This window comes from Pipistrellus kuhlii, unplaced genomic scaffold (genome assembly GCF_014108245.1).
Source record: "Pipistrellus kuhlii isolate mPipKuh1 unplaced genomic scaffold, mPipKuh1.p scaffold_m20_p_1, whole genome shotgun sequence".
Classification (NCBI taxonomy): Eukaryota; Metazoa; Chordata; class Mammalia; order Chiroptera; family Vespertilionidae; genus Pipistrellus; species Pipistrellus kuhlii.
This window is the reverse complement of record NW_023425404.1, coordinates 47,429,104-47,453,369: the sequence shown is the minus strand read 5'-3', so window position 1 is coordinate 47,453,369 and position 24,266 is coordinate 47,429,104. Positions and strand designations below refer to the sequence as shown.

Genomic DNA, 24,266 nt, shown 5'->3' with positions numbered 1-24,266 from the left:
AAGGTTAACTTGAAGCTTCCCTTGTATTATCGAAATCATGAAATGCTACAGAGTGATCCTAAGAATACAGCTATAGGATTTTTGTCCAAGCTACCAATAATTTTCAAAGGAATTTTTCTTTCTCATATGAAGAAAGGAGAGAACATTGGCACCTATTCAAATTCCAAAGGTTGGAATTATAATTACAGTATTTTTTAAATTGCACTCAGTGTATACACATAAATCAGGCCATTTTCACCCTAAGTGCATAGGATATTATGCTTTAGCTTCTGTGATAAAAAAAATAATAAAATATTAGAAAAGTATGTTATCTACCTTATTAAATATACCTTGAAAAATAAAATAAAATTTCATGTCATTCTTCAAATTCTGGAATTTAAAAAAATAAGAACAATAACACTAGCAACAATGACAATAATAATTTGGGTAAAAGTGATTATGGTTATTTTTATTTAACTCATTCAACCACCTTGGGGTCATATGGTGGTTCAAACTGTCATCACTATTAGTTAGCAAGTAACTGAGCTGCCTTTAAGAACTTGAAGAGCAAAGCAAAGTGGAATGTGTGTAACCCAATCCCATCAGTGGAGCCAACCCACAGAGTACATATAGTTGCCTATAGCTGAGGCCGCATGCCCAAGCCTGTAACTTAATAATCTTGTCAAAGTAATTGGCCACAGGTGGTCCACACAGCTGGGTGAACAGCTGAGCCTGCTTACTACTTTTGAGGCAGTCTTAACAAGTTGCTTGAAGTTGGGTGTGTATGATCTCTCTGCTAATCTAGGGGTTCTCACCTAGAAGCAATTTTGTCCCTCAGGGAACACTGGGCAGTATCTGGAGATAACTTTTCATTGCCACAATGTGCTGCTACTGGCATCTAGAGGGTAGAGACCAGGGATGCTGCCTAAACATCCTACAGTGCTCAGGACAGCTCGAATAACAAGTAATTACTCAGCCCAAACTGTCAATAGAGCCAATATGAGGAAACCATGCTCTGTTAAAACACAGTCATGGGCTCTGTGTCTTCCTCTAATAATTTATTTTGTTTAACAGAACACAATGGCTGGGCTACGATCAGAAAACAAAATAAAGTAGATTTATGCCAGCCCTAAACTTAAACTTGGCAATGGAAAAGTGTGTGCGTGTGCGTGTTTGTGTGTGTATATGTGTGTGTGTGTGTATGTGTGTGTTTGTGTGTGTGTGTATGTGTATGTGTGTGTGTGTGTGAGAGAGAGAGAGAGAGGAGTCATTGTAAAAAATAATTTTCAAGCAGAGACAGTGATCCAAATCTGAACCAAGAAAATTGTTTAATACTAAGCTCTGACAGCACATACATAGCAATGTCAGAATCATGAATGAGTGGGACAAATCTAACCCAATGGACTCCATTAGAGGCACACGAAGTATGTGTAACAAGCACAGTCCTCCTTCCTCCCCAACAAAGAACAACAAAAAGCAAGTTAGGCAAATTCAGCCCTTCACAAAAAATCATCCTGTAATTTTCTACAGGTTGGCAGTAATCGAAGGAGTAGCATAACAAGAACATTGAGAGGACAAGGGAAAATGGCATTCCCAGAAACAGTCAGCTTGGCAGCACTTCTCTCCTAGATGTTGTATAGTATCTTCCCAGTGAGTGGTCTAGGAGTAGCCAGTAGGGAGGGCTCAGCAGGAACCAAAAATGATAATAGGAACAGTCAACTCTTGTTCTAGTCTAATGCCTAAAAATCAGCAAGTATGAAAACTCTGGGACTATGGTTTAGAAAGAGCAGAATAAACAAATTTAGAAGCAAAATGAAAGATTATACAGGGGAAAAATAAATTATACAGAGGGAGAAGTCCTTTCCAAGGCTACCGTGTACCCACCACCTTACTCTTTAATGTAGTATCAAGAAAATGACCCCAGTCACCTTCAAAGTTGGCTAGCATATTCCTGAGAGAAAAGACTATACAAGCCATCAATTCTAGAATCTGTAACCTTGGGATTGGTGACTGCAAGTGAAGAAATGTTCCTTAAGAAATTCAAATGACAGTTGCCAATGAACTGTCCTTTTCAAGAGAAACATTGGCTTCTCCTGTGGCATTTTCTGCTCCCCTCATTGTTGTTATTTTAGTGGCCTCCCTGTCCATTGCACATAAATGTTCACAAGGCTTATATTCTTTTGTTGTATTGATCCCATTAGCATTATGTAACGTCCTTCTTTCTCTCTTGTTCCTAGTGTTGCAAGACCATATTATTACAATCAGTGGCTCAAAATAACACAAATTTATTATCTTGTGTTCTGGAGGTCAGAAGTCCAGCATGGGCTAAAATCAAGGTATCAGCAGGACTGCCTTCTTCCTAGAGGATCTATGGGAGGGTTTGTTCCCTGCTTTTTCAGGCTCTAGAGGTCACTTGTGCTGTACATCTCAGGCCTCCTTCCATCTTCAAAGCTAGCAGTGGCCAGCTGACTCGCACACAGCATCACTCTGACATTGACTCTTCTGCCTCCCTCTTCCATCTTTTAAGAACTCTTGGGTTACATTGAGCCCACCTAAATAATCCAAGAAAATATTCTTATTTTAAGGTCACCTAATTTCCATCTACAGCCCTTAATTATCACTTCCCTTACCACATCACATTTATATATAGGTTCTGTGGGTTAAGATGTAGCCATCTTTGGAGAAACCATTATTCTATCTACCACAGTTTTTTCTTAGGTCTCCCCTTTACAATTCTGGGATGACAGCCCACTAAGGACACAGGTAGTGCCACAATAAGTGTCTATAAACAAATATTCGTTAAATGAATGAATTAATGAATGAGTGAGGAAATAAAGTGTTAGTATTCAACTTCCTGACTTAACTTTACAAATCTTGAAAAAAAAAAAAGTGATTACTAGAACCCACACAACTGATAGAAATTCCTAAGAGACCATGAGACCCATCCTGTGGACAACTTATCCATGTTTTGAACTTCACTTTTGGCTGGTGACTCTTTCTCTTGGCCTTTTCAAGGTTTGGTAGTTTGAGACCAGAATGAGCAAGATCTCCTTCCCATCCTTTCCACATAAGCAAGACATTCAATTGTGCAAAGTTTGTCCTCTCACAGCTCTACCCTTTATCTGCTTGTATTGTTTTAATCACCACAATTTAGGATGTTTCCTTTTTTTAAATCCCATGAATTTATTCCAATGAATTAAGCTCTAGAGTTTTGTGGGGTTTTTTTTCAATTAAATTTACTGGGGTGACATTGGTTAATACATTTATGTAGGTTTCAGGTATATAATTCTATACTAAATCATCTGCTTACTGTATTGTGTGTTCACCACCTCAAGTCAAGTCTCCTTCTATCATCACTTATTCCCTCTTCTACCTCCCTTCACCCTCCTTCCCCTCTGTTAATCACCGAACTGTTGTCTGTCTATGAAGTTTTTGTTTTGCTTAATCCCTTCATGTACTTCACCTAACTTCCCAGCCCCCTGCTGCAATTGCTTCTCCCATCTGACAGCTGTCAGTCTGCCAGTCTGTTTTCTGTATCTGTGAGTCTGTTTCTATTTTGTTCGTTTATTTTGTTTATTAGAGTTCACATATAAGTGAAATCATACTGTACTTGTCTTTCTCTAACTGGTTTATTTTACTTAGCATAATATTCTCCAGGTTCACCCATGTTATTGCAAAAAGTAAGATTTTCTTCATTTTTACTGCCGAGTAATAGTCCATTGTGTAAATATACTAAAGCCTTTTGAGCCACTCATCTACTGATAGGTACTGGAATTGCTTCCAAATCTTGGCTATTGTAAATAGTGCTACAATGATACAAGGGGTGCATACCTTCTTTCAAAGCAGTGTTTCAGGTTTCTTTGGAAATATCCCCAAAAGTATCCATCAAAATGTGCTTCATATATTTAGGTGCTTCTATGTTGAGTGCATAAATGTTTACAAGGCTTATATTCTTTTGTTGTATTGATCCCTTTAGCATTATGTAATGTCTTCCTTTGTCTCTTGTTATGGAGTTTCTTTGAAGTCTATTTTGTCAGGTATACATAGTGTCACCCTCAACTTTTTTTTTCATTTCTTCTTGCTTAAAATATCTTTTCCATCCCCTTACTTTCAGTCTGTGTATCTTCTGTTCTGAAGGGGTCTCTTATAGACAACATATATAGGCATGGGTTGTTTTTTTAAATCCATTCTGCTACCCTCTGACTTTTGGTAGGAGTATTTAAGACATTTCCAGTGATTATTGATAGGTATTTATTTATTGTATTTTATTCTTTTAACTATGTATCTCTGTTTTTTTCTTCTTCCTTTTCTTCTTAAAAAAGACCCTTTAATATTTATTGTAATACTGGTTTGGTAGTAACAAACTTTTTAGCTTCTTGTTTTAGAAATTCTTTATTTCTCCTTCAATTTTCAACCATAACCTTGCTGGGTAAAGTAGTCTTGCTAGTAAGTCCTTACTGGCCATCACTTTACATATTTCATGTCAATCCCTTCTGTTACCATGAGATTGGCTTCCACCTGCTAGCTGCCTGTGATTATCACTGAGAGATCCTGTGGTTGTATTTGAATTGCATGATGTAGGTTCTCAGTGAGTCACCACATAGGGGCAAGTGGTGTACACCATATTGATATGGGTTCAAACTTGGTGCCTATGGTGATTCTGAGGCTACTCAATGTCCCAGGGTATACCAGTCCAGCTACCACTCTCTGGGTACTCACACACATTTGTGGTAGGGTGGGGCCTCAGGAAATGATCAGGGTGAGGCCAACAGCGTTTATCAGGCAAAAAATAAACCCAAGACTTGGCCAAGTGAAGGGAGGGTACAGCACTGGTTGGATTTGTGAGGGAAAATGGCCCTCATTCTATAGCCACACAGCTCAGTCTGTCTCAGATTCTGCAAGGAGCCCAATCTCAACAGGGCAGGCCACTCGGAGGTGAGAGGATGGGGTCACCTGGAGCCAATTAAGTGGGGCTAGAAGATTTCCAGTGAGGAGAAGGCACCACTCAGGTTCAAAGGAAAGTGGGAGGAGTGGCCCTGCCCTAAAGCCACACACCCACAGCCACCCCCCAGTCTGCTCAGACTTCTACACCCTGGCACAGGCAGCTGGCTCCTCAGCAGGGTGAAAGCTCAGCAGGTTGAAGTGACTGGAAGTCCAAAGGGTGAGGATTGCCCTGGTCTGTTTGGCTCAGTGGATAGGGAGTCAGCCTATGGACCAGAGGGTCCCAGGTTCGATTCCAGTCAAGGGCACATGCCCATGATTGTGAGCTCAATCCCAAGTAAAGGGCATGCCGGAGGCCAATCAATGGTTCACTCTTAAATCAATAAAAATATATTTTTTTAAAAAAGGGTGGGCCTATTACATTCACCCAGGATGATGCCATAAGAAGAGGAGTGCTCCTCTCAAGAAAGAAGGGGTCCGCAGTGTGAGAGACGGATTCAGCACAGGGATCCTGATGGCTGTCTCTTCAGCTCTCTCCCCAGAACCACAATCCCAATGCCTCCTCATGTGACTCTAGTCTGCTTCTCCTTCCCTCCTCCAGAGCCCAGGATGAGTGGCTGCAAACAAGATTTTGTGCTTTGGCCCTTTAAGAGGGGCTGGTGTCTCTAAGAGACTCTTGTCTCTCCCTGGCAGACAGAATGCCTGCTGCTTTTCACATCAGATGTTACATGGGTGCCTCTTTTTGGCTCTGGTGCTGCAGGCTGGGGACCCTGGCTTAGAGTTAAGACCTAACTCTTCTTCGGGGGAACCTCTCCAGTTGAGATACCGCTCTGAAATCTTCCCACTCAGGGGAGCTGGGCCCACCTTTTTTATATCTGTGTCCTTCCTACCAGTCTCACTGTGGGTTCTTCTGTAAGTCCTTGGCTATAAGACTTCTCTTTGGCTAGTCTTCAGTTGGTTATTCATGTTGATTGTTCTATATTTTGGCTGTAATTCAGTTTGGTTTTGGAGGAGGGGAGTGTAGCTTCCATTTACTCAGGTGCCATCTTGGATCGACCAGCGTTTTTATTTACTAGACTCTTCTGGAAAGTATTGGGCTATTCTGAACTAAGATTTATTTTCCTATTATGTTGTGTGAAATTCTGACAGCTGCAAAAATAATTATGATGCTAAAATAGAACATAAATACATGTGGAAAGCAAAAACATTTTATCCTTCCTCAGCTAAAAGAAATGATTTGCCCTTTCATATAAGAGGCTATTTAAAGACACAATTAACTCTTTGTCTTCTGCAGGGGACAGTTCCATCATTGGTGATTTTGCTGGAAACATGCTTTCCCATGGCAGGCTATCTCCACCAGTACTTGTGTAAAAAACTGCCTCATTTAGATAATTGATGTTAATTTTTAATATTAGCCTAATCAGAATACATTTTCAAAATATTGTACTTATTTGCTTAATTTTATTATCCGACCTCTTTCTACTGATATGTTTGCTCTGAAACAGAAGGAATTATGTAAACATCTGGCTATCAGCTGTAACAGTCATTAATCTTAATAAGTGCTGTACCCCCATTCATTAAAGAATAGCATTTGGCCCAAAGTTACCCAATAATCAGAGACAAAGTTAATTGGAAACTACATCTTCTCACAGCTCTGATTCCTCAGTCTTCAACAAACACATTTATCAGTGTCAGCCTACTCCCACCAATATTACTGACAACCGGTAGTAAAGCTACCAATGATTCAATTTGAGCCATTTCTGGAAATGAAGCCTCTGTAATACCCAGAGTACATTTTTCACTTAATTTCTTACCACCCTGGGAGGCAGGAAATGCATTATTATATCCATTTTATAGATTTTTAAAAAAAGGATATATATTAAGTAATTTGCCCAAAGTCATACCCCTTAAAGTCACAGAGCCAGGAACTTAATTGTCTAGAGTAGGGGTGTCGAACTCAATCAGAGAAGGGGCCAAAATCTAAAATCCAGCCTAAATCGCGGGCCGAATGGTTTACTGAACAGTCATAAACTGTCATTGTGATGGAAACGCAGCGGAGTGCAGTGATGACAGCGCGGTGCGGGCCACATTGCAAGGCCTGGTGGGACGGATTTGGCCCGCGGGCCTTGTGTTTGACACATGTGGTCTAGAGCTAAATGAGTCTAAAACCCAAATTCTCAATCTCTTATGTAATGCTTAAAAATGTATACTATTCTGAAATGGAAAAAGATAGTGAATAAAGATTATAACATGGATTTTTAAATGAGATAATACATTTATGGGATACAGTTTTTAAACATTATTTTAAAAGTTCCTTTGGAGTGTGTGGGTCTCTTTCCTCTGTGGCCATCGTAAGAGTGCCAGCGGTCAAAATGAAGTTCAATCCCTTTGTAACTTCTGACTGGAGCAAGAACTGTAAAAGGTATTTCAATGCACCTTCCCACATTCAAAGGTAGATTATGTCGTCTCCTCTTTCCAAAGAGCTTAGACAGAAATACAATGTTCGGTCCATGCCCATCCAAAAGGATGATGCAGTTCAGGTTATTCAAGGACATTACAAAGGGCAGCAAATTGGCAAAGTAGTCCAGGTTTACAGGAAGAAATACGTCATCTACATTGAATGAGTGCAACGGGAGAAAGCTAATGGTACAACAGTTCATGTGGGCATTCACCCCAGCAAGGTGGTTATCACAGACTAAAACTGGACAAAGACCACAAAAAGGTCCTTGAAAGTAAAGCCAAATCTTACCAAGTAGGAAAGGAAAAGGGGAAAATACAAGGAAGAAATAATTGAGAAGATGCAGAAGTAAAGTAATCTTATATACAACTTCCATTAAAAATTTAAAATGGCCGAACCCGGTTTGGCTCAGTGGTGGAACATCGGTCTGCGGACTGAAGGGTCCCAGGTTCGATTCTGATCAGGGGCATGTGCACTGGTTGTGGGCACATCCCCGGTGGGGGGTGTGCAAGAGGCAGCTGGTTGATGTTTTTCTCTCATAGACGTTTCTGGCTCTCTATCTCTCTCCCTTCCTCTCTGTGAAAAATCAATAAAATATGTTTGTTTTTTTTAAAAAAAACTTAAAATGAAAATAAATAAATAAAAGTTCCTTTGGATAGTGTCTTGCTTAATATTATGCATAGTCTTCTTGCTGTTTAGAATGGCTCGCTAGGACATGTGTCATGTCATTTCCCCTCATGTTGGACTTCCCAACTCAGTGACTTCACTTTACAGTGTTGCTCTTTGCTGATTAAATCTACACTTGTACATTTTCAAGTAGTCCCCATCTGTCACTGGTGGCAGTAGTCAGTTCTGGCCCTTTTCTCTGTGCTGCCCCACATACCCTTTCTGGGTATTCTCTGTGTCTTGCTAAACTATGCCCGGTCTCCAGCCTCTTTAGCCACTATGTGTCCATTTCATTTGTCTTCTTGCATCCCATTCTTTTTTATGAAGTCCCAGCTCTTGCCCTCAATTCTTTCTAGTCAGCAAGCAACCATTAAGGGCCTGTTGCATTTGCAATTCTCTGTTCCACATTTTTCAATCTTTTTACTTGTTCTCTTTCTCTGCATTTTCTGTAAAAACCCTATTCTTTTTCTATCATACAGCAATAAGCAGTGAGTTGGGGTGAGGAGCCAGGTCAATGGGTGTGTCGGGGAGAATGAATTTTGGTCCATGACTGCTTAGGCACCCACATGTCTTGCAGGTCACTCAAAGGCCCTTTCAATCCATCTGTACTGTCTCCCTCAAATCCATAGTATATCTTTCAGAATCACAGTATCTCATAAGGTAGAAAAAAATTATTGTCAACAACACTTAGCTCTACCTGGGACAATAACCCTCAGTAATATTCTCACTGACAACATCATAACTTAGAATCAAACATGTTCATACCTGCAGAAAATCTAAAGACAATGTGGAGAATTACTTTTTTCCCTCTCAAACAAAAAAATCACAGTATCTCATAAGGTAGAAAAAAATTTTATATAACTTTACCCAGACTTTTCCCACACAAACTTCAATAGTACCTGTCCAATTTGTTCAGGAATTGTATTATCTCATTTGAAAAATTGCTCTTTCATAAAAATAGAATGGTTCTAAAAATGAAATGCCTACCCATTTATTCATATACTCAACAGATATTTATTATGCTCATTTTATGTACAAGACAAGGTATTAGGCACTATATATAATGCAGGAAATATAGAATACAGCAGGGGAGAGATTAAAACAAATGTAAAAAGCAAAAATATGTCACAACTTAGGCATTCCCATGCAAGCAAGATGTTGGGAGAGTCCCCCACAATGTAATACTTTTTTTTTAACTGAGTTCTCTGAACATGCAAGTGGCCAGAGTCATTTTCAGCATTCATCAGAGTTAATGGTCAAGCAGAGGAAGGTAAGGTGGATTTTCCTTTCCCTTCAGGTCTCGTGTCAATGTGACATTGGACAAGCCTTGCCCCTGTGGCTAGGAACCACAGTGAAGGACTTGGGCAGAAGAGCATTTTAATGGTTGCTTATTGTTCTGAGGGAGGTGTTCTCTGGTTTTCATCATACCCAGGTTCCTTCTGTTACCCAAGTGCCTCAAGCTGTGGCATCCTCTTCTAAGAGCCTAGATACTAAGGAAGGCACTAAAAAGGAGAAGTGTTCTCTGGCAGGGCTTCCCAAGTAAGCATGGCCAAGTCCACGTACTGAAATGAGAAACACTCTCCCTTCTCTCTGGCTTATGCTGGGTATGGTATTTAGTCAGGACTTCTTTCCCAGGTGTCCTGAGGCCTCTTCTTGCTCCTCCTTCCTTTCCTTCTGTAAGATTTAGATTTCAATTAAAATGCAAGTATCCCATGAAGCTGGATTTTGAAGGTGTGATAATAACTTACCAATATATATGAATTCTTTATGAAAAAAAATTATTTGTGGCAGAGACACAAAGGAAAGTTGTGGGTAGAAGAAAGCTGCTTAGTGGGGGAAAGCCTGGGAGTGAGACCCCAGACACATATGCCACCTACTTCACAATTTTGCTTGGAAGCAGGTCTATTTGCAAAACCCAGTGAGAGATAGATCATCTATGTGTTTGCCTCGTATCACTGTGGCTATTCCATTTTATACTGGCTCATCCTTTCTTACCCTTTGGTTCCAAGTAATCAGAGTGGACAGCGATTACTTGAGAGTGACTCCACTACCATGAAGTGATGTCCTCTCTATAGTAGATTATAGTTTAGGTGAGAAAGGACAGTAATACATGTTGGCTCTGTAATTTCTTCTACGAATAATGACTAATACAAAGCTTTTCTGGCACCTTGCAAAACTTACCCATAAAAGAAATGAAGGATGACTGAGCTTTTGAGGGTATTCTCTAAAATAAGAGTAAGAATCATTTCAGAAAAGTCAAAAAAGTGCTAACAATGCAGGAAAAAGAGGCTTTAGTGAGACTAACTGGAGGTGGAATAGGTTGGAATATAGCTTCTCCACAAATCATTTGAAAAGTCTTCTTTTATGGTGAATGGCCCACTCAGGGAACACTTGAGCTTGTACAAACTATGGGAAGAAATCTACTGACTCCACATCAAAGACCTAGCACCACCCTGCCTTTTGGGCCAAGACTTCTGGGAAAAAATAAGAAGCCTTTCTCCTCACACCTCCACCTTCTTCAGTGGCAGCCACCATTGCTACAGCAATCAATTCTGAAAGCAAAATTCGTACCTCAGCTCCATTCGTACCTCTGCTCAAGCGCTAATGTATCTCTCCCTACAGACCCACCCAGATTCTTACTTCTCCAGTCAGCACTGACCTATCTTTTTCCCTAACCCCTTCAACACTCATAATCCACCACTTACTAATAAGCAATTTAAAATGACCTTATTCATCATCACAAATCCTTTTGGGAAATAAACATGGTATTATTTAATGTTTCACATTGTCCACTGTTTCACATATGACAATCTTCTTTCCCCAGATTAGTAACTCTTCCAAGGCAGGACAAATAGTTTTTGTCTCAAAAATGGAAGGGGATCTTATCCCTCAAGTAAGTTCAGCCCAGATGGGTCTATAAGTGCCGTGCATATATGAGGATAATGAGGCAAAATATTCTAAAGTTGAGATGTCACCAAACATCCATATGGTCACTATCCTTGTGTTTCCTGAGGTTATATTCTCTCTCTGGAGCCAGAATACTGCTGAGGCCTATAACAGCCTTCTTGGGGAATGCAAAGCATCTAGAAAGTATCTTCCAGGGAACTTCTAGCTTTTAGTTTCACACGTAAAGAACTTAGAAGTTACCACTTTACCCTAACAACAAATAACAAGGTGAACAGACTAAATAATCAACAACTCTTCTTGGATATATAAGAGAGAGAGGTCACAGGGCAAACCACTGCCTCCAAAAATGGAGAGACAGGTAAATACAGGGAGTCATAGCTTGTTGGGACAGAGACTCAGAAACTACTGGGGGAACGTGTGCCCAGAAAGGAATTCCTGAATTGTAAATGATAAATTGGCCAGATGGCTCAGTTGGTTAGAGGGTCGATCCCTGGCCAAGGTACATACAACAATGAACCAATGAATACATAAATAAGTGGAACAACTAATCAATGTTTCTCTCTCTCTTTCCTTCCTCTTCTCTCTCTCTCTCTCTCCCTCTCTCTCTCTCTCAAAAATAAATGATGAATTGGAGGAGGCTCAGTGTAGATAAGGCTGAGAGTTAAAAATTGCAGGAGGACCCATTTATTTGTGAGTTTTTCCTCCAGGAGCCCAACCAAGCCAAAAGTTTCTGTGGAGAGGCAAAGTACCCAGAATAGCCAATGCAATATTGAAGAAAAAGAACAAAATTGGAGGACTGACACTACTGGCCTTCAAGACTTACTATAAAGTTATAGTAATCAAAACACTGTGGTTTTGGCAAAGACTTGACACAAAGATCAATGGAACAATAAAGAGCCCAGAAATAGACCTACATAAATATACTAGTAGTCAATCGTCCTTTGACAAAAGAGCAAAGACAACATAATAAAGCAAAGATAATCTTTTGAACAAATGGTGCTTTAACAACTGCCCACCCACATGCAAAAAAAAAAAAGAATCTAGAAATAAATAAAATTAACTTTACAAAAATAATTCAAAATGAAACATAGACATAATATAAAATACAAAACTAAGATTCCTACTAGATAATAACATAGGAGAAAACCTAGATGAACTTGGATACGATAATGGCTTTTTAGTTATGACAGCAAAAGCACAATTTCTAAGGGAAAGTTGGATAACCCAGACTTTATTAAAATTAAAAAAACTTCTCCTCTGCAAAAGACACTGTCAAGAAAATAAAATGATAAATCAGAGTGGGGAAAAATATTTGCAAAAAAAAATTTATATGCTAAAGGACTGTTATCCAAAAAATACAAAGAACTCTTAAAACTCAACAACAACAAAACAATCTGATTAAAAAATGAGCCAAGATCTTACAGATACCTACCTCACCAAAAAGGAGACACTGATAATAAACAAACATAAAAAAAGTTGTTCCACATCATATGTTATTGAAAAAATGCAAATTAAAATGAGATACTGTACAGACCTATTAAAATGGCCAAAATCCAGAACACTGATAACACTAAATGCTGGTGAAGATATTGAGCAATATTTTCATTGCTGGTGGGAATGCAAAATGATACAGCCACTTTGGAAGACAATTGGCAGTTTCTTACAAAATTAAACAGACGTTTAGCATGCCACCCAACAACTGCACTTCTGTTATTTACCCAAAGAAGTAAAAACTTACATCTACATAAAAACCTGCAAACGAGTGTTTATAGCAACTATATTCATAATTGCCAAAACTTGGAAATGAGACAATCTTCAGTAGGTGAATGGATAAATCAACTGTGGTACATCAGACACTGGAATGTTATTCAGTGCTAAGAAAAAATGAGCTATTAAGCCATGAGAAGACATGGAGAAAACTTAAATGCATATTACTAAGTACAAGAAGTCAATCTGAAAAGACCACATACTATATGATTCCAACTATGTGACAGTCTAAAAAAAAGCTAATCTATGGAAACAACATAAAAATCAGTGGTTGCTAATGAGGTATAAGAACTGGCAGACTGCAGAGGATATTTAAGACAGTGAAACTACTTTGTATGATAACATAATGATAACTACCTATCATTAGATATATTTCCAAACCCACAGAATGTACAAGAGTAAACCCTAATGTACATGAACCTTGGGTGATTATGATGAGTCAATGTAGGTTCATCAATTACAGCAAATGCACCACCTTGGTGGGGGATATTGATAATAAGGCAGGCTATGCATGTATAGGGGTAAGGAGTATATGGTAAATCTCCTTTCCTTCCTCTTTATTTTTCTGTGAACCTGAACCGCGCTTAAAAAAAAAAAAGAAAAAGTCTTAAATAAACAGAAAAAATTTTCCAGGACGTTGGCTTTATTCCATGGTAAATAATCCAAATGTTTTACATGAACACAAACAGATATTTTAAAGAGTAGGGTATAAAATTCACACTATTTTCTAAGGTAAAAACCTGATTTGAATAAAATTTCATCTTTGCAGCAGACCTCACAGGTGATGCTGAGGCCCCTCCCCCAAACCTGTGCCCAGTTCTTCCTGGGGTCTGAATCCACACTCCTCTGATGTTAGAGATACTTGTGTTGGTGTTTGAGAAGCTCTCCTCGAAGCAGAGTAAATGCTTGGTAAATAATACTTATTGACAGACTGATCCACGGTTTCTTCAAAGTTCAGAGCACTGACAGGAAGTTGAAATCACATATTTCAGGTGGAGGTGTACAAAGCAATAATAGCCTTCTTGGCACTAGAGAACCGTTCTACTCTGCTACCGCATGACGGTTCCCCACCAATGAACTGGTTTTAAGAATGAGAACGCCGCCTGTCTGCTGTGGCTCAGTGGTTAAGTGAGAACCTATGAACCAGGAGGCCAGGGTTCTATTCCCCATCAGGGCACATGCCTAGGGTTTCGGGCTTGATCCCCAGTGTGGCAGACAATTGATGACTCTCTCTCTCATAATTGATGTTTCTATCTCTCTTTCCCTCTTCCTTTCTCTCTGAAATAATAAAAATATGTTTTTAAAAAGAATGAGAACATAGTTCAAAGGAACAGGAAATCTTGGAGGGTGGAAGAGGAGGAATAAAAAGAGGCGTGGGGCAAAAGCGGGCAAGGGCAAAGCAAAGCTCAGAGAAGAGGCTCAGAAGGAGCAAATCTTGATTCAAGAAACTAACAGTTTTGTTTTCTTTGCGTTTTGCTTTTGTTTTGCTTTTGTGCCTCAAAAGAGATTTAAAAAATGCAGCAGCTCAGGTGAAACCTCTATGTCAGCAGGAAAGACAGAACCCAGATCCACCACCTTGGCATTGCTCCCCTCAGCAGCTCCCAACCACAGAGCAAGCACCCTCTCTTGTTTTGAGAAATCCCAGCCAGGAAAAAAGAAAAAAGAAAAAAAAAAACCTGCCTAGCCAACTACACCAAGTGGAACTTGTGCTAACACAGTATATTTTTAACCTCATCATTTGATCGTTTGCAAGTTACCTCAACACTCCCCATAACATTGAGCCCTGGGACTAAAAGGCTTCATGCTTCTGTTGTGGTATGAAGAGGGTTTTGTTGCTGGCACCTAGTTGTGCAACGTTAAGCCCTGTGCTCCCTACCTTGTCTCAGTAGGATTATAATGTCTCGGGAAAGGGGTGTGGCCCACTCAGGTTCACTATATTAGCAGCCTGGTCTGCAGATCTGGGGTCCTGAAGGTGTTAGTACTACTCACTGCTATGGAATTGCCTGGCAGAATTGGGTCCTTAAGGAGTAGTACCAGAACTCCTCTAGGCTGCCAGGCCTCAGTGTCTGAGACAGGGGGCAGGGAATTAAAAGAGGGAGTGTAGAGGCTTGAGAAGCACAAGGGTGGGACGGAGTGGGTGGAGAGCCAGCAGCCACTCCTGTGTGCACTCTGCTTGCACACAGTGGGGCATTTAACAGCTGTGCCCCCTGGGAATAATTTTGGGGATCATCTAGTCCCTGATTGTCACTAAACAGAGTGAAAGCTAAGTTTCAGAGAGGCTGAAGAATGCACTGAAGGTTTGACAAATTACTTACATGGAGTAGAAATTAATTTTGCTTTCGCTTTTGGAGGGGAATACTCTCAATAATGCCAGGCCCTTTTCTAGATGCTCTGCATTGTCTACCTTTTTGAAGTTCACAAACATATTTGGTAGTGAATCTCATCATGTTTAATGGTCCTATTTTATAAAGAAGGAGACATGTTCTGAGAGGAAAGTTAAATCTGAATCCACATCTGACTGCAAAGCCTATGCTTTTTCCTCTATGTGCCTGATGCCCATCCTCAACTCAGCAAAATTCGTGACACCTTCCCAGAAACTAGTTGCACCTAAGAATATGTCCAAGCATAGAAAACACAATATAAATTTATGCCTAAGTTTGCACCGTAATGACTCAAATCATCATGGGTTAAATAAACTTTGAACCCTATTGTTTGAGTGTAAAAACATACCTACTAACTGATTTCCTTTCCTGTGCCTCCTGGAGATGCTATTAAAGGGCAGATTCCGATTAAGAGGCTCTGCACTGAGTTCAGAGATTCTATAAGCTCTCAGGTGATGCTGATGCTGCCAGCCCATCGACCACACTTTAAGGAGTAAGGCTGGGCCAAATCTAATTTACAAATAAGGGACTCACTCTAAATCAAAAGCTGCTCATTAGGCTGTAGGTATTTTTGTTTTGTTTTGTTTTGTTTTGTTTTGTTTTGTTTTGAATGGGGCTGATCCATAAGCAAGTTCTAGTCACCTGTCTGGAAATTTTCTTGCTTCCAGTGCAATATAAGCGCCCATTTACATCTAATATTCAACCTTCTTCAGGACACATTTAGGTCCTGCAAAAAAAATTATCTTCCAAAGCTCATCAGGGAAATGTCATTTCTGTGCTTAGCTTGCAGCAATTCTGCTCTTGCTAACCAGCAAACTGAGTGCAATTCATCCCACTATTAAAATCTCTGGGTGAGCAGGTGTCTTCTGGAAGTTCCCCCCTCTCCTCTCACAGGATAAGGCCCTTTCAGCCCCACTTTCTGAATAAATCCTTCAGTGAACATTCCACAGCAGTTATTTGTTCTCCTACTAACTGTCTGCCTCATACACTGTAAGATCCTTTTGCTGGGTCATCTTTTCTGGTTTGTGTGTCTTGTCTTCTCGACAAATTCCTAAGCTCCTTGAGGGTAGAGGCTCTGTCTAATGTCTCTTTGCATCTTCCCACAATGCCTAGCCTAGTGTTTTACTCAAACAATGGGCTAAAGAATTATCTCTTAAGTCCCTGAAAGTATTTTGTGTGTTATTTTTTTCTATTGTGTGAGAATATAAGTTCCCACTGGGCATATAGAGAGTGTCTGTGAAGATCACAGGGTGGAATCTTCAATTATTCCTGAATCAATAAGTCAAGTTCTTACTTAAGGTAGTAATGGGATTGTGTAAATTCATGCCAGAATTCACTTCAATACTATTCAAGGTTCATATAAGATTATTCACATGAAAGCATTTGGTAAAGTATTGTTACTTAGGGCACATGTTTCTACCAGAAATGAACAACCAGAATCACCAAGCTGTGATAGATGGGCTCCACCTGAAAATAGTTTTATTCCCATTCATTTTCCCATCCTGAAATTATAAGTCAATAAACTAAGACTCTGTCCTAGGCCAAGAAATGGAGGAAAGAGGAAAATATTGGGATTGATCTGCAAACCTAATGCTAGTATCACATGATAACTCCCATTTCAATTTAATATGACTAGGGGAGCTATGTCATGGGCTGAGCGGCAGTGAGAATGAATGTCACTCACAGCAGGACAGCATAATGGCATCCATGTGTTTGTCTGAATAGACACAGGTGCTCCATGTGCCTGACACTCTCATCTTATTGAATGAATCAGGTGACCTCTTGCTTTCTTCCTGGACAAACATGCTTCCACCAGTGCCCCAGCTTTCCTTCTCACTAAAGACTCTTCATTATCAATTCTTTGGATAATAAAGTGATCCTGGCCCTCTAGCCTATGCAAGCCTTCCTCCTGGGACCTCAGCAGCTTCACCCAGCTCCTCTCCCTTTAGACTCCTATCCCAGATAGACTTGCTTTTGGGTTTTATCTGGCTGTTAGGACCAACACTCCACCCCAGTTTTCCTGTTTTTCCCTTAAACTCAGCATGCTTTAGACCAGTGGTTATCAACCTTCTAATGCCATACCCTTTTAATAGAGTTCCTCATGTTGTGGTGGCCCACAACCATAAATTATTTTTGTTGCTACTTCATAACTGTAATTTCTTTGTAGCACTGAGGTTCTACAGTAGCAGTTCTCAACCTGTGGGTCATGACTAAGACCCACTAGCAGAGTCACCTAAGAACATTGGAAAACACAGATATTTATATTATGATTCATAACTGTAGCAAAATTACAGTTATGAAGTAGAAATGAAATTAATTTTATGGTTGGGGGTCACCAGAACATGATGAACTGTATTAAAGGGTCATGGCATTAGAAAGGTTGAGAACCACTGCCTTAGACAGACACCATCTTTCCTGCCAGGCCTCTCCACTCCCAGCATTCCCTATTTCACAGAATGGCATCACTAGCCACCCAGAAAACTATGAGTGACAAAGACAAGTCAATATACAGGGCCTTCAATGCAGCATTTGTTCAATGGTCAGCTGATAGTTTTAGAGGAGCCCTTAAGAACTGCCTATGGGGAGAGTGAAGGAGGGCTACTGGAGACTGTGCTCACCACTCCCTGCAGCTCTAGTCTCACACCTACAGGCTGCTGTTCAGGAGACCAACTTTCTTAGAGGTATTATCTCAGCCCAGTCTACCCAGGACTTCATTGACTTTAATATTGAAAACCCTATGTCTAGAGAAACCCCCAGTTCCTAGCAAATCTGAACGGCTGGTCACTACCTCTTCTTAGAAGACAGTTTAGAGACTGACTGTGGTTACATGGTGTATTCATTTCCTAGGAATGCTGTAACAAAGGATGAGCAACTGGCTTAAGCAATAAGTTATTGTCTTACCATTCTAAAGGCCAGAAGTCCAAAATCAAGATGTTGGAAGAGTTTGTTTCTTCTGAGGGCTGTGAGGGAAAAAAAAAAAAAATCTGTTCCATGTACCTCTCTTAGCTGCTGGTGGTTTGCTGGCATCTTTGGTGTTCCTCGGCTGGTAGAATCAACATCCTGACTCTGTCTTCATGTTCACGTGGTGCTGTCCCTGTGCATGTGTCTGTGTCCAGATTTACCCTTATAAGAGAAAACTGGTAGTATTGGATTAGGGGTCCACCCTACTCCAGTGTGGCCATATACTAACTTCACTAACTACATCTACAAGGACCTTAATTACAAATAAGGCCACAAATAAGGTACTTGGGTTTAGGACTTCAACATATGGATTTTGGAGGGACACTATTCAACCATAATACTTAGTGTTGTTTGCTTAGAAATCTCAACCTCCCAGCCCCATTTTGACCATCATATAATATATGAATATCATGTACTATCAACTATAGTCAGGAATTTCCCCCAATGAAACTGGTCAATATAATTTTTACCATTTCATTTTATTTTCCATGTTGCTTTAGCAACCTTTCTAGATTGGTTCTCAGGCAGCTACAAATCAGGCCCAGGCTTAGACTCTCCCATTTACTCCCACCATTCTGTGATTTTTCTCTCTTAAATATCTCTCATATTAATCTCTACCACCAGTGTCAAAACTCAGGCTCTCATCACATCTGGCCTCTATCACAATAGCCTAACTCATTTTTCTCTTTAGTTGTGGTCCAGAGGGACTCCTTCTAGTCTTCCCTGCTATCTGCTGCCAGAAGCATCTTTCTACAATGCACATTCAAACAAATCACTCCCACACTTAGAGCCTTTAGTGGCTCCCCCCAGACCAGGGAAAGTTCAAATGCCTTTGCTTAACATCTGGCCTCTGTGTGACCTGACTCCTACCTGTCTTCTCAGCCTCCCTCATCTCTTTCCCTGCCTTCAAGAATGGTAACACTCAACTCTGGTTCTTCAGATCATGCTGTTGTCTCCTGTTCCTGCCATTGCACGTGTTCTTCTCTTCCTGCTTCCAATCTGTGTTCTTACTTATCCTTTAACCTCCCCTCCAGTCTGACCTCTGGGGAGCTTTCCCTGGTCCTACAGAATGGTTTGTGCTATTCTCATAGAATTTCTCACTGCACTTGCCACAAATCAATATATTTCTTACCTGTCTCTTCCTCTTGGTCAGAAGACAAGAAGTTCATGAACCTTCTAAAACTATACCAAAAATGCACTTTGAACTCACTCATGCCTCATGATGAGATGTGTTATCTAATCGTTTTAAGCCAAGGGGTTTTCCACTGAAATATGTAGCTACTACAAGTACCCACTCCTGGAGTCATTGGCACTAAATGAGATAGTTAGTGCAGAGAGCTTAGCACAGTGCCTGGCACATGGCTTTGATACTCAAAATCTTTTGTTCTTGTTATCACATTGTTCTTGCTGCTGTTGAGTTCTGAAACACTCTAGTCCATGATGAAGACTGTGGGCTCTAGATTTGCACTGCCTGGAAGTGATTCTGTTCCCCACCGCTTATTAGCCATGTGTCCTCAGGCTTAAATCTCCATTTCTTCATCTGTATTTGCAGTTGATAAATGCTACTTCACAGGATAAAATAAGCTACTTTTGAAGCCTTTGGAACCAAACCTGGCATGTAGGAAGTTCTCAAGAAAAGTGGCCTCTAGTGTAATGTTTTATTCAGATTCCCCAAAAGGAGCCCATGACTGTGGAAAGGTTGAAAGTCAATGTTCTAGTCTGTGAACTCCTTAAGGGAGGGGCTGTGTGCTAAACTTTGTAGTTAAACCACACAGTACAGCATGGGGCATGCAGAAGATGCTCAGTGATGTTTTTAATGAATGGATGAGTTGTGAATTGAGCAAGGAACCCCAAGTTAAATAATGTCACTTTTCAAGAATTCGCAAAGCGAGCAAACTCATCCCTTGAGAACACGGCTAAGAGTCAGGAAATGGGGAAGAAGTTCCAAAAATGGAGCATAAAAGCTCACCTACTTTATTCAGAGGAACCATAAATTGTTAGAGCTGGACTGGACCTTAGCAATGATCTATTACAGTTTCCTCATTTTGTAGACGATGAAAATGAGCTGACTCTCAGAACTGATTTCCTCTCCCTTTATATACAATTCTAAGGAGCTTCGTTATCTGGCTTCCTGGCCAAAACACATTAAGGCAAGCAAGTTTGGAAAGGAAAAGGGAGAGTGAGAGCTATGTATGCTCATGATAAGTATCAAGAAGTGGAGTTGGGCTGAGAATAGGAAACTATAAAAAGCAGACTAAAAAAAATACCTTGAAAAATAACCAGAACCTGAGACATTGGCATGGAGGCAAAGGTGCTCCTTCTTCAGCAGACCCTGGGGACCTGACTGTGAGCCAGTCGCAACCACAGAACAGACTGCAGAGTGCATCCCAAAAGCAAGGTTTGCAAGAAATTTAACTTTCTTTGGTTCATAATCATTTCTATTGAGGGCCTTTTCCCCACTGAGCAAATGAGGAATACAAATCTCAAGTTTTCATACCACATCTCCACCCCACTCCGAGGTTATGTCCAATGTTCCAAGTGATGTCAATAATGCCAGAACATTGGTTAGATGGCCAGCTGGTCACGGGGGTCCCTGAGTCACATGCACACACAGGCGACTTCTCCATTGTTGTCAGCACATCTATTCCCACCCTAGCATGGCTCACAGCTGCTTCTATCCAGTCTTGGAGAAAAAGATCTTTCTACAGAGCTATGCCTGGCCCTTCTCCCTGGATGTGCCACTCAACCATCCCTTCCTAGGCTCCTGCATCTGTGTCTCTGGTTTCCTTTCCTGCCTTCCTCCAGTCCTCTGCTTCCCCCGCCCCCATTTCTCTGCATTGAATTTAGTCTGGAGGTTTATCCTTCTCATTTCTTGTTTCTATACCCCAAATCCTCTTTCCTTTATCTCCTCTGTATGGCCTCTAATTGTTCTAAGGGCCTGGGTCTTTGAAACACAAAAGCCAGTTAGATATACAGGCTCCTTCTGTACCCATCATATTTCTTCTCTGTCATATTCCCACCCTGTCCTATTCCTTCTCTGAGACAGTGAACCACAAAAAGCTTTCCCTGCTTTGATAGGGGAGAAAAAAAAGAGAAACAGAGAAAGAGGAAAAAGCATAGTGAAAATCTTAAAATGCTCTCTCTCACCCTGATTGTGCAATATGTTCGCAAACATTATTGCCCAGGTGATACTCAGAAGATAGTTAATTTTCAGTTATCCAGAAAATCCTTCATAGTGTTCATTCTTATGCATGCTAAGCAAATTAATACCATGTTACTGTGTGTCAGTAAAGCATTCAGCAGCATCTCCCAAAACCATGTGCATGCACAGTAATCTAATTTTGGCCCAGGAGAAACGATCTTTTGTCAACAAAGGAGTTCTTAAAATGTCATTCGTCTTGGAGAGTGAGGGAACATCTTAGCATCTTAAAGACTCAGAGAAGTTTGAACCTGATCCTGTCATATGACCATGGAAATTTGATGGATCTCCTGAGGAACAGGGGCTATGTGGAATACACTTTGAAAAACATTAGGTCATATTTATGCCGATGACCAATTCAAGGTGAAGACAGGTGAAGTTTTTCATGGTGTATGTGCTAAGGACAGAGATGGGATTTCTTCCATGGAGGGATGAGCAATGATCTCTGAATCAGTGAGCCCTCATACTTTCCCTCAGCCTGGAGGGTTTTGTAGCTGAGCTATAGCTGCCAAAGCTGTGAGATCCACTGTTCGGTGGTGGATGAAGCTGGGTGGGTGCTGAAACACTGGTCACTGCTTCATCCCACCCAGCATGATATTTGGATAAACAAAATATTAAGAGTAAAACAATTATTTGTTTCAGAAAGTAGTATTCCTTCCATTTTTTCCAAATAGAACAAGCAATTACTTGGATTACCTCATCCTCCCTCTATGCAAGGAGAAAAAGGCTCAAACTAGCCAAGAAATGGCAAAGCTGTTCTCCGAAAAGACGAAGGCACAGAAACGATGTATAGTAGTAATAGGTTGGGAAAGGTACTAAAACACTCTGACTGCTAAAACGGTGAGCTCATGAGAGCCTTACAGGCACTAGTTCAAGAACCTCCTGACTCATATTCCATATGCTCATGAAGTAATTTTGGTTCAAGAAAGAATATTGAGACAACCTGTTGCAGTGGTTCTCAGACTTTCTAATGCCTTGACCCTTTAATACAGTCCCTCATGTTGTGGTGACCCCAACCATAAAATTATTTTTGTTGCTATCCCATAACTATAACTTTGCTACTTTTATGAATCATAATGTAAATATCTGTGTCTTCCGATGGTCTTAGGCAACCCTGTTATCGATTCTCAACCTGTGGGTGTAGGGCCTAAGACTATCGGAAAACACAGATATTTACAATACAATTTATTAACAGTAGCAAAATTACAGTTATGAAATAACAACAAAAATAACTTTATGGTTGGGGGTCACCACAACATGAGGAACTGTATTAAAGGGTTGAGGCATTAGAAAGCTTGAGAACCACTGCGTTGGTGGTATCACTTTGCAAGGCACTATAGGGATCATAAAATGCACAATTCAAACTTTCTCACTAACCATATCAGGCTCTTTATCACATAGCCACTATTGCCAGCCTTCTCTCCCCTTGGCCTACATTTCAGGCTTAGAAGTGCTTTTGCAGTTCCTTAATCTCATCTTGTATTTTTTTCACCACCCCGTGTCCTGGCATTTCTGCCAAGGATACCTTTCTTCCCCCGCTAACCCTTCAGTCCACTGAGCAAATCTCTATCCTCCACCAAGACACAGATCAACTCTCAGCTCCATCGAGAAGCCTTTGCAGAGGGGCCCCACCTCTCAGAGATCTGGTTTGTCTGGCCTTTGGGTTCCCATGTCATCTTCTGGAGGTGCCTATGGCAGGAAGCACAGCACAATTAAAAGGAGAAATGGGCTGGGAGCTCCTGTTCTCATAGGCAGCTGTATAATCTTGGGTGAGTTCCTCAATCTCTCTTTATGCTTCAGTTGTCTCATCTTTAAATTGTGGATAATGCCTCCTTCACATGAAGTTTAAATAATATAAAAATGGGTTTTTGCACACTGCCCATTACATATGAGCATATCTCAAAAAAAAATAGGTTATTGTATTTTTAGTTAGTGGTTTCCTACTTTTAATCTGTGGGAGTCTCAGTTTCATAGGCTACCATATTTGTTTTGCATTCTTAATTCTTAGCACCTTGCCTGACACACAGTAGGCACTCAATAAAGAACTTGAATGAACCATTAATTATCTAATTAATCAGTGGAGAGATGAAAGAGCTGTTTCTGCAGAGGCATAATCTTCTCTAGAAGATGAGGCAGGGGTCAGCCCATTTGCATGCTGGGACAGTAATTCCTGAATATCAACATGAAGGGATTTGGCCCTCCAGGTGTCCAGAGTCACAAGGTACAAGGCAAACCATGTAATTCAGAGAGGTTACCTAGATGAGGTCCCAGTGAGCACCAGACAAAAAGATACAACTTACAGAAATAGAAAGAAGCAGGTAAAGCACTCTGGGCTTGCTATACCTGAAGGCTCAGGGCTCATTCAGGATGAGGGAGATCAGTGCATATTTGAAGGCTTTGGGAGGAAATATCCACAGGGAAGGGAGATCCTGACAATGAACATGGAATGGATGAGAGCAAAGCCTGAGTCCTTAGGAAGAGCTGAGAGGAAGGACATGTGAGGGCCTGCCTAACGTGATAGGTAACCAACATTTTCTGAGACTGAATAAGGGGTAGGATGAGGTAGGGAATGGTTTAAAGACCAAAAAAAATATTGTTTGAAGGAAGAAAGTGTGTAAGAAAACTCATGCATTATATACACTTGGTTTTCTCAGTGATATAAGAACCAAAATGTTTTACCAAGAGAGTAGGGATGAGAATATAAAGATGTGATCAAGCAGTGTGATCAAGAAAGACTTGAGATAACCCAGTGTCAAATTCTGGTGCCACCACTGACCTAACTGGAAGTGTCTATTAAATTTGGCAGTGGGAGCCAGAAGGTTATTTGGCCTGCAGTAGGTGTGATATTTTTCTGAGTAAAGTAGCAGCTCTAAAAATACAACATAGCTATTCCATAAGCTCCTTGTGCCTCAGTTTTCTCATCTGTAAAATGGAAAAGATAATCACACCCACTTATCTTACTTACTAAAAGTATTCAATGACTTAGTAATTGTTAAGCACTTTTAGA

At 40.5% G+C, this 24,266-nt stretch overlaps 1 pseudogene; it reads left to right on the top strand.

Moving 5' to 3' along the window:
* Positions 1–7,287: 7,287 nt before the first annotated feature.
* LOC118721770 lies at positions 7,288–7,769 on the top strand (annotated as a pseudogene).
* Positions 7,770–24,266: the final 16,497 nt, after the last annotated feature.